Here is a 9126-nt window from a genome sequence, read left to right on the forward strand (position 1 = left end):
CAACTCTTAATCTTTAGATTATTGGTTCATAATCATTCTTGTCCAAATTAACTAACCCTTTACTTTCGATCTTTGTACTTATAATTTTCTATAGAAAAAATTAGTTTGTGTATTTTGACAATATGAAGAATGATGAAATTGAACAATAATTGAGTTTAAGGTCGATAGTAAAAATTTAATTATTAAACTTTAATATGTAATAATTAGTCCTTAAAATTTTGCAACAATTTAGGCCTCATTTGATTTTTTGTTTTTTGTTTTTGAAAATTAAACTTATTTCATCCCTATTTTTTACAATATCTTTCTTATGTAAAAACACAAAAACAAGTTTTTAAAAGGTACTTTTTTTTTTCAAATTTTAGTTTAGTTTTTTAAGTCATTAGTAAAAAATAGACAATAAATTAAGAAATTTGAAGGTGGGAGTAATGTCTATAGACATAATTGTAAAAACAAAAACAAAAAACTAAATGACTAGTAAAAGGAACTTAGTTTTTTGAGAAATATATTTAAGATTTAATAAATTTGTTTACCTATAGATTGATAGTTTAGAAACCAATTGTAAATATACATTATAAAAACTGTTTTTTAAGGATACAATTTATAGAGTAAATTGTTTAGAGACCAAATATGCATTTATACATTAAAGAAACTATTTTTGAAGGATAAATGTATATTTGTGTAAAGTATATGAAAAAAAAGTAGCTCTTGACCAGAATTGAACTCTCAACTTTTCACTTATAAAGCACATGCACTTCCACTATGCTACAAAAGCATTGCTATAGAAACAAAATCATTACCCAATAAAAGTTATGGGAAGATGTGATAGCTCCAAATAAAAAAGTAGGGACTAAAATGAAATTGTTATAAATTCCATAATACAAGAATTAAATTGTTTCATGATGACATTAAGTACTAATTTATTACTATTTCAGAAATATATTAAATTATTGAAAGTTAAGATCTCATTTGGTAATTATTTTTTATTTTTGTTTTTTAAAATTAAATTTATGGACACTACTTTCACGTTTAAATTTCTTCTTTTTGTTATCTACTTTTCACCAATGGTTTAAAAACTAAATCAAGAACTAAAAAAAATAGCTTTCGAAAAGTTTTTTTTTTTAATTTGGCTAAGAATTCAACTATTGTATTTAAAAAAAATGTAAATCATTGTAAGAAATTTAGATGAAATAGACTTTTCAAAAACAAAAGTCAAAAACCAAATAATTACCAAGGAGGATCAATTGGATTAAGAAATTTAAAATATTTTTCTTACTTTTTTCCCCCAACTAGGGATTGGATTTTCTTTTTTGGTCAAAATTGCTTTCAAGTAAATGTTTTTATTAAAGGACAAGGTCAGTATCTCTTCTACCTACTAGACCAGTGGTAAAAAAGTTGGATCATCAATTTTTTTCTTAAATTTTTATTTTCATTAAATTTAACTCTAAAGAACTTTTTATCAACGGGTCAATTTTAATTCCCTCACTATAAATTTTTTTCAATAAACTCATTGTTTTCAATAACATTAAATTTTTCGTCCGAATTTTAGTTTGATTAATGTAGAAAAATTTAGTGATGATATCGTGTTTGTTTGAAAAATCAATCTATTTTCTATCATACCGTATGTTTTATAATATTTATTACATTTATATGTGAAACTTTTTCTAACAAATTTTCAAAAGAAAATTTTTCTTGAAGAAAAAATTGCAACAAATCAAAATAAAATTGTAAGACTAACTTTAAGTTTTTAGTGCATTTGGATAAAAGTGAAAGTTTAAGATAAAAAATGAGATAAATTTTAAAAATATTTTCTTTTCTCAAAAATATGTTTCTTTTTCTTTTTGAAAAATTACATAAAATGATTAACAAAATTATTCCAGTATATAATATTTAGAAAGAAATTAGAAATATAAGTAACATATCTTGGGGTGTGAACAGTATAAAACATTAATATATAAACATATATAAAAAAAAAAAACCTTCTAAATACACGATGATGCAAAATGTCATTCAAATGGCATAAATTAATATTATTGATCTCGAGATCAAAATTTTGATTTTTTTTATCTATGTATTATCAAAAAAAAATTATAAAATGATAGGAGCCCAATTTGAATGGGTCGTTTCATTTAAAAATTTGAATGACTTAGTTTAATAAATAAATAAAATCTTATGACTCCTTGAGAAAGTTACCATTAAATTAACCAGCAAATAATGCTTAATTAAATTAATCGATGAGATCAAGTGATCAACCGTGAGAGGCTAAAAACAAAAGTAGAGGCTTTAAAAAGTCAACACACACGTGCAACTAACACGTATTTAATTAAACCAATGATTGAAAACATGTTGGGTAAGTGTATCTTTCTTTTTATTATGACTTTTTTTTTCTTTTGACAAATTGCTGGATATCTTTTTTCTTTTTCCTTTTTCTAAAAAAATAAAAATAAAAAAAGACTTCAAATTAATGGCTGACCTTGTATTAAAATTTGATTAATGATTAGTCAGAGATTGCTCGTCTTTATGGTTCGAGATCTAAGATCTAATCTTCACTTTTATACTTTCCTTGAAGGAAAAAAAAAATCTTCACGTACTTTCATGTTTATTCTTATAATTTTATTATTATTTGATTAAACTATTTTAAATAGATACTATTTAAATGTTTTTCTATCTTCATGTGTGGCCTGATCTCCAATTTTAATACAATTACTTTTTAGTATACTTACACATGATTCAAACCTTCATAATTTAATCCTTGTTTTCCTTAAAAATGCAATTACACCAAGTTCTTCTTCTTCTTCTTCTTTTTTTCTTTTGGTTACCCATGCTGTCTACCACTTGATTGAGCACATAATGAATAAAATGTCGCCGAGGGTTGCCCACTTGAAGCCTAAGCCAATGAAGAGGTGGTATGGAAAAATGTATATTTTAAAAGAGAAAAGTCAAAGTTTCAAATTTTGGGACGATCAGTCAGTCGGTAAATATATACCAATCAAAAAATAACTGAGTTGTGTCCGATCTAGCATCCTGCAATCTCGAGCGTTGAAAATCATCTTAACATTCCCAGAATTACACGTAAGCACATATAATTGTCAGAGAACAGATATTATAAATAGTCTCATTTGACGACTTCAAAAGAGAAAGCAAGTAATCCAAACTGAGAGCCTTGAATTTACTTTGGTGTACTTAGTGAACTATGCATTCACTATATTAACTTAGGCATCAGAGGATGGTAAACTTAACATCACAACGGTGCGAGGATCTTTCATGTAAGTCGAATCAAAAAGCGAGACTAACCATGAGAATTGAGTTAGAGGTCAAGTCCATGAAAGACGATAACTATGATGAACGCATGCGAAATCCACAAACCAACTATATATATAATCGAATATAGGGAAAACTTGTAACTAAATTTAAGAAAAATTTAAGATTCAAGTTTAAAGTTTTGGGTGTGAATTGATCCAATATGCTAAGTTTTAGATAAAAGGAAAAGTTAATTAAAAGTTTGATCTTCACGTTTATTTGAATGAAAAGAAAAGAGGAATACCTTGTTAGCATAATTGCTTTATATCTACATTGAATAGATAAATTCTGAGCCAAATTATCAAGAATATATATGTACCAGATTCGATTGAAAGATTGATGATGACTCTAAAGTGACTATTGTCTTTCTCAACCAAAACTCCATATGCCCTTAGTGGGATCTCTCTAGATGGGATTCAAGATATACTCGGTGCTTATTGTTTTGATTTATTGGAGATCATAGCCCTAAGGTCTCTTTATATACTAGTTAATTAAATCCTAATTAACTAGAAATGAGCTTCTACCCATTAAGTCCATATTCAATTAAGAATCTAGGGTCTTAATTAACTGAATCACATATTATGGCACAATCTAATAAAATAACCCAATATAATAAATTATTAATTCACATACATAACACATACTTTAATTAAAGATATTATTGTTTAAATACATCTAACAATCTCCTACTTGGGCTATGTATGTGTACCTGATATAATTAAGTCACATAAACCTTAAGCACACATAAAAAAATTATTTTAATAATAGAATTCCTCTTAGTTCGATCTGGTCCATCTCCTATATTAGCATGGAATCAAGGCGGCTTTCGTCACTACCCTTGTAACTAGACCTTCCTTGATCACCAATTTCAATACGTTCAATGACATAGATCAAGTATGGATGGATAGCATGGAAACTACATTCAAAGTGATCTAGATCATGCCTGTATCCAACTGATCCAAATTCCTTAGTGAGATCATTTTTAAAAAATTTATACTAAACCGCATGCATGATAAACAAGTTCAGATAATAAAACATAAACCATCAACTTTATTCTATACAGAAAATAAATAAAATAAGGTCAAAGAACATCCTCAATAATAAACTCCCACTAAACCATGTAATTAGAGAAGTGACTAACACCCATTAGAGCAACATGCTCACGAAAAACTTCAGGTGGTAAACCTTTGGTCAATGGATCTGCCACCATCGAGTTTGTTCCTATGTGTTTTATCGAAATTTGACCATTTTGAACTATTTTTTGAACAACCAGAAATTTTACATCTACATGTTTTGATTTCATATTGCTTCTATTGTTGTTGGAATATAGCACTATCGACTTATTGTCACAAAATAATTTTAGTGGTCTTGTCAACCACTATCAAAGTCCAATGACAAAATGTCACAACCATATCCCATGATTGGACACCTCATAACATGCTATAAACTATGCAATCATTGTAGAAAAAGCCATAATTGTTTGTTTAACACTTTTCTAAGATACAACTCCTCCAGCCAACATGAAAATATAGTCTGAAGTGGATCGCAAAGTATCTTGGCATCCAGCATAATTGGAATCAGAATACCCAATGATCTCCAAAACTCTTGATCTCCGATAAATGAGCATATAATCTTTTGTTCTCTGTAAATACCTCATAACCTGTTTGGCTGCTTTCTAATGATCCATCCTCGAGTTGCTCAAATATGTGTCTAACACTCCAACTATGAATGCAATATCTGGATATATACATACTTGAGCGTACATTAACAGAGACAAAGTGTCGTATCGATTAAAAGAAGGAAATGATCATATGTATATGATTGAGAATAATTATCTATATATGAGATCTATTAGGTGTTGTTCCAAAAACAAGATGTTCATGCCAAAGTGAAGAATATGTATCACATCATTCTAGAAAATGGAGATAGGCGAGGTTATGTTGCCCCTACCATTCTATATAATATTATTTTTTAGTCCATCAGTTTTCAAGCCAAAAAGATTCTTAAATTTTGCCTCGTCCGACTTCGTAAATGTAAAATAATTCAATTTTAATAAGTTTACACATATATCAAGAAACTTCATATTCTTCTCTTTCTCTCTTTTACACATTTATCGATAAATTTTACTTTACAACTATACACTCCAAACACACAGACTTTCTAACTCCAACATATTAACCCAAAACTTCACAACTCAACTCAGTATCACAAACACCCTAAATTTTTATTGGATCCTTGAACTTTCAATTTTGTATCCAATTGATCATTCGTATTTTAAAAAATTAAATAAATCAATTACCTATTAGATATAAAATAAAAAATTTAGAGAATTATTGAATACAAAATAAAAAATTTTAAAATATATTATTAGACACTTTTTAAAATTCATAAGATTAAAGAGTTTTAAGATCTATCAATACTTTAAAACTTTAAGTAACTAAATAAATACAATAGTTGAAAGGTTAAAAACTGATTTGGCACAGACAAAAAAAAAATACTAAATATAGTCCAAATAAGAGAAGAATACATCCACGAAAATAAGTAAGAGAATATTTCAAATATATAATTTTATATGAGTTAAGAATGATCCAAATCTATAATATTTAAGGTTTCTTTGCATACTATTTGATTTCTAAAGCTTATGATTTTTCTCACTTTTCTATAATTATTTACATATATTTTCTAAGAAAAGATTTGAATTCTTTAACTAAATTTTTAAATCAAAACAAATTTATTAAAACTGTTTTTTAGTTTCTAAAAATTTACTTGCAGTTTGAAAACATTCCTAAAGGAAAGAATAAAACAAATAAACCAATAAGGGGAGTAGTTTTTATAATTTGATTTTTTAAAAAAATCAAAAACAAAAATTTTAGACCCATTTAATAACCAATTGATTTTTTGTTTTTGTTTTTGAAAAACTAAGTCTATATCATCCACATTTCTTACCATGATTTACATTTTCCTACAATGGTTGAATTCTTAGCAAAACTCCAAAAACAAAAACAACTTTTTGAAAGCTAATTTTTTTTAGTTCTCAAATTGGTTTTTTAAACCATTGGTGAAAATAGATAACAAAGGAAAAAATTTGGAGGTAGAAATAGTATCCATAGGCTTAATTTTCAAAGTAAAAAATAAGAAATAAAATGGTTACCAAACGGGCTTTAAAAATTGAAATTTGTTTGATAATCATTTGATTTTTTAAAATTAAAGTCTATATAGACTTTATTTTTACCTCCAAATTCATTTGATATATTGTTTACTTTCTACCAATTTTTTAAGAAATCAAGTCAAAATTTAAAAATTAAGGTCCCGTGGTAAACATTTTATTTTTAAATTCTAGCTTTTAAAAATTGAGTCTATAAACACAAAGTCAAGATTTGAAAACTTGATTTCTTGTTTTGTTATATTCTTTTTATCAATATTAAAAAAAAAGTCATAATTTGAAAACTAATTAAAATAATTGTTTTTTTAAAAAAAAATTATTAATATTCAACTCTTGTGCTAAAGAAATATGCAAATCACGACAAGAAAATTAGAGGAAATGTGCTTAATTTTCAAAAACCAAAAATAAAAAATGAAATGACTACCAAACAGGGTCTAAGAAAATAGTTTACAAAATTTATGTTTGTTTTTCAATTTTGACTAATAATGTATATAAACCATTTTAAGAAAATTGGAAGAAACCAAAAATAAATTTTAATATATATATATAACTAAAAGGGAGAACGTCCGGTTTGGTGACTAGTCGATTTTGAAAATTAAGTCTTTAAACACTACTTCTATCTATTAGTTTATATGTTTGGTTGTCTACACTATTTTTGGAATTTGATTAAGAAATCAAAAGTGACATATAGGTATAATATGAAAACTATTAGTAAGAAATTGTGGAAAACAAGTACTTTTAAAAATAAAACGATTACCAAATAGAACCAAAATGTCTACTAAATGAGCCTAAATCGTTATCAACAAGGTTTAAGAACCTAGATAAATAATGTGTTAAACTTATTAAACTAACATTCAAATTTACAAGTGGCTTTAGACCTGCTTAATTTAAAATGGTACCAAAACCTTATAATATAGACAAATGATGTTATGTAAAATATAGTTTTAGTGTCTAAGATTTGAGGTTAGTGTTTATTTGGTCTCTGAAGTTTTAAGAGAAATACCTTAATTTTTAAGGTTTGAAAAACGCTTCTAAATGGCCCCTAAGTTAATTTGACTGTTAGTCATTAATGGAAAAGTGACTTGGCCGTTGATGGATTGAGTTGACAGATTTTAAATTAGATAACAATTTTATAGATATCTAAGTGAGCATAATTCAATTGACATATGGATAGGATAACGATCAAGAGATTTGTTATTCGAATCATCCACTCCTATCATACTAAAAAATAATAATAATAAAAGATAAAACATTTACATTGTTAGCAAAAAAATCAAATCAAACTATGTGGTATAGGTTGGTTTTTTTAAATAATGGAGTAGATTAAAGAGAAATTTTATATGAACTGACAAGTGAATAAACAATTACATCAATATCATATCTATATTTAAGAAGAGCAATAATTAGGTGCATTCTCCTTTTCTTTACATATAAAAAAATAAATAATTAATTAATTTTTAAAAAAAATCAATATACAGAAATTTTTATTGGATGAACTATCTGAATTGCATAAAAATAGGTACAATCTAAATAATGCTTTTAAGTATTTCTCATCTAATAACGAAGTATAGTTAGATTTATGTTTATTTATTACGTATTTCAACAATAGCATTATTTGTCCTTTTTTCCCCTTTGTTTTTCTTTTTTAAGTTGAGAGTTAAAATTATTTTAATTCATTGAAAGGTTTTTTAGTAAGAAAAATCTATTAAGCTGAAAAGCATGATAATTATTTGTTAGAAAATCAAAACAAAAACACGCGTGTTATTGAACTAGGAAATAAGTATATAGGGAAGAAAAAAAAAAGCATATGTAAATTTTAAAAGAATAGTATATTATAAAACTAATACATTTCTTAATAAATGAAAGTCAAAGTTTTGTAAATAAAAAATTTAAGTGGTGCTGGGCTCCAATTTGGTTGAGTAATCTATGATAGTCCACTCAACAGGGACGTGTGTTAAAATAATAGAGAGCAAAGATTATTTTATTCCTGGTTTGGTTACAGTAAAATTATTTATAACTCAATATTTTCTAAAAAAAACTATTTACAACTCAGTAACCAATCCTCCCTCCAATATTTTCAATGGCACGCTACCCACATGCGACCAACTCTAACGACCAACTACGACGACCAAACTCCGACAAACAACTCCATCAAAGACCACCTCTGACAACATTCAATTTCGGCGACGATCACCTTTGGTGACAAAGCTTCAACAACTACTTCCGGCGATCGACCAACTCCAGTAGCCAAATTCAACGATCAGTCTGAGAGCTAACTCCAACGAAAACCACCTCTAACCCCCAATTTTAGGGATGACCACATCTGACAACTCCCTTTAGTGGACAACTTTGACGGTCACCATCAACGTCCACCTGCCAGCCAACTCTAGCGATCATTTTGACGACTAGTTCATATAGTCTTTACTAGTTTTCTTTTATAGTATTTTGGCATAAATAAAAACACTTTGAGTTTAACAAATCAAACATACTTGTGTATAGAAACACTTTGGGGGTGTTTGGAGTGAGGGTATGAGTTGCTATGAATTGAGATGTGAACTTAACTTAGTGGTGGGGGACAGTTTTGTATGTTACTGATATTTTATACCCATGTTCTATTAGGAGTACGAACAAAATCACACATTAGTTAAAGAAGGAAGTGGTCATAG

Source organism: Benincasa hispida, chromosome 8 (assembly GCF_027475165.1).
Source record: "Benincasa hispida cultivar pf3 chromosome 8, pf3_genome.v1.1, whole genome shotgun sequence".
Classification (NCBI taxonomy): domain Eukaryota; kingdom Viridiplantae; phylum Streptophyta; class Magnoliopsida; order Cucurbitales; family Cucurbitaceae; genus Benincasa; species Benincasa hispida.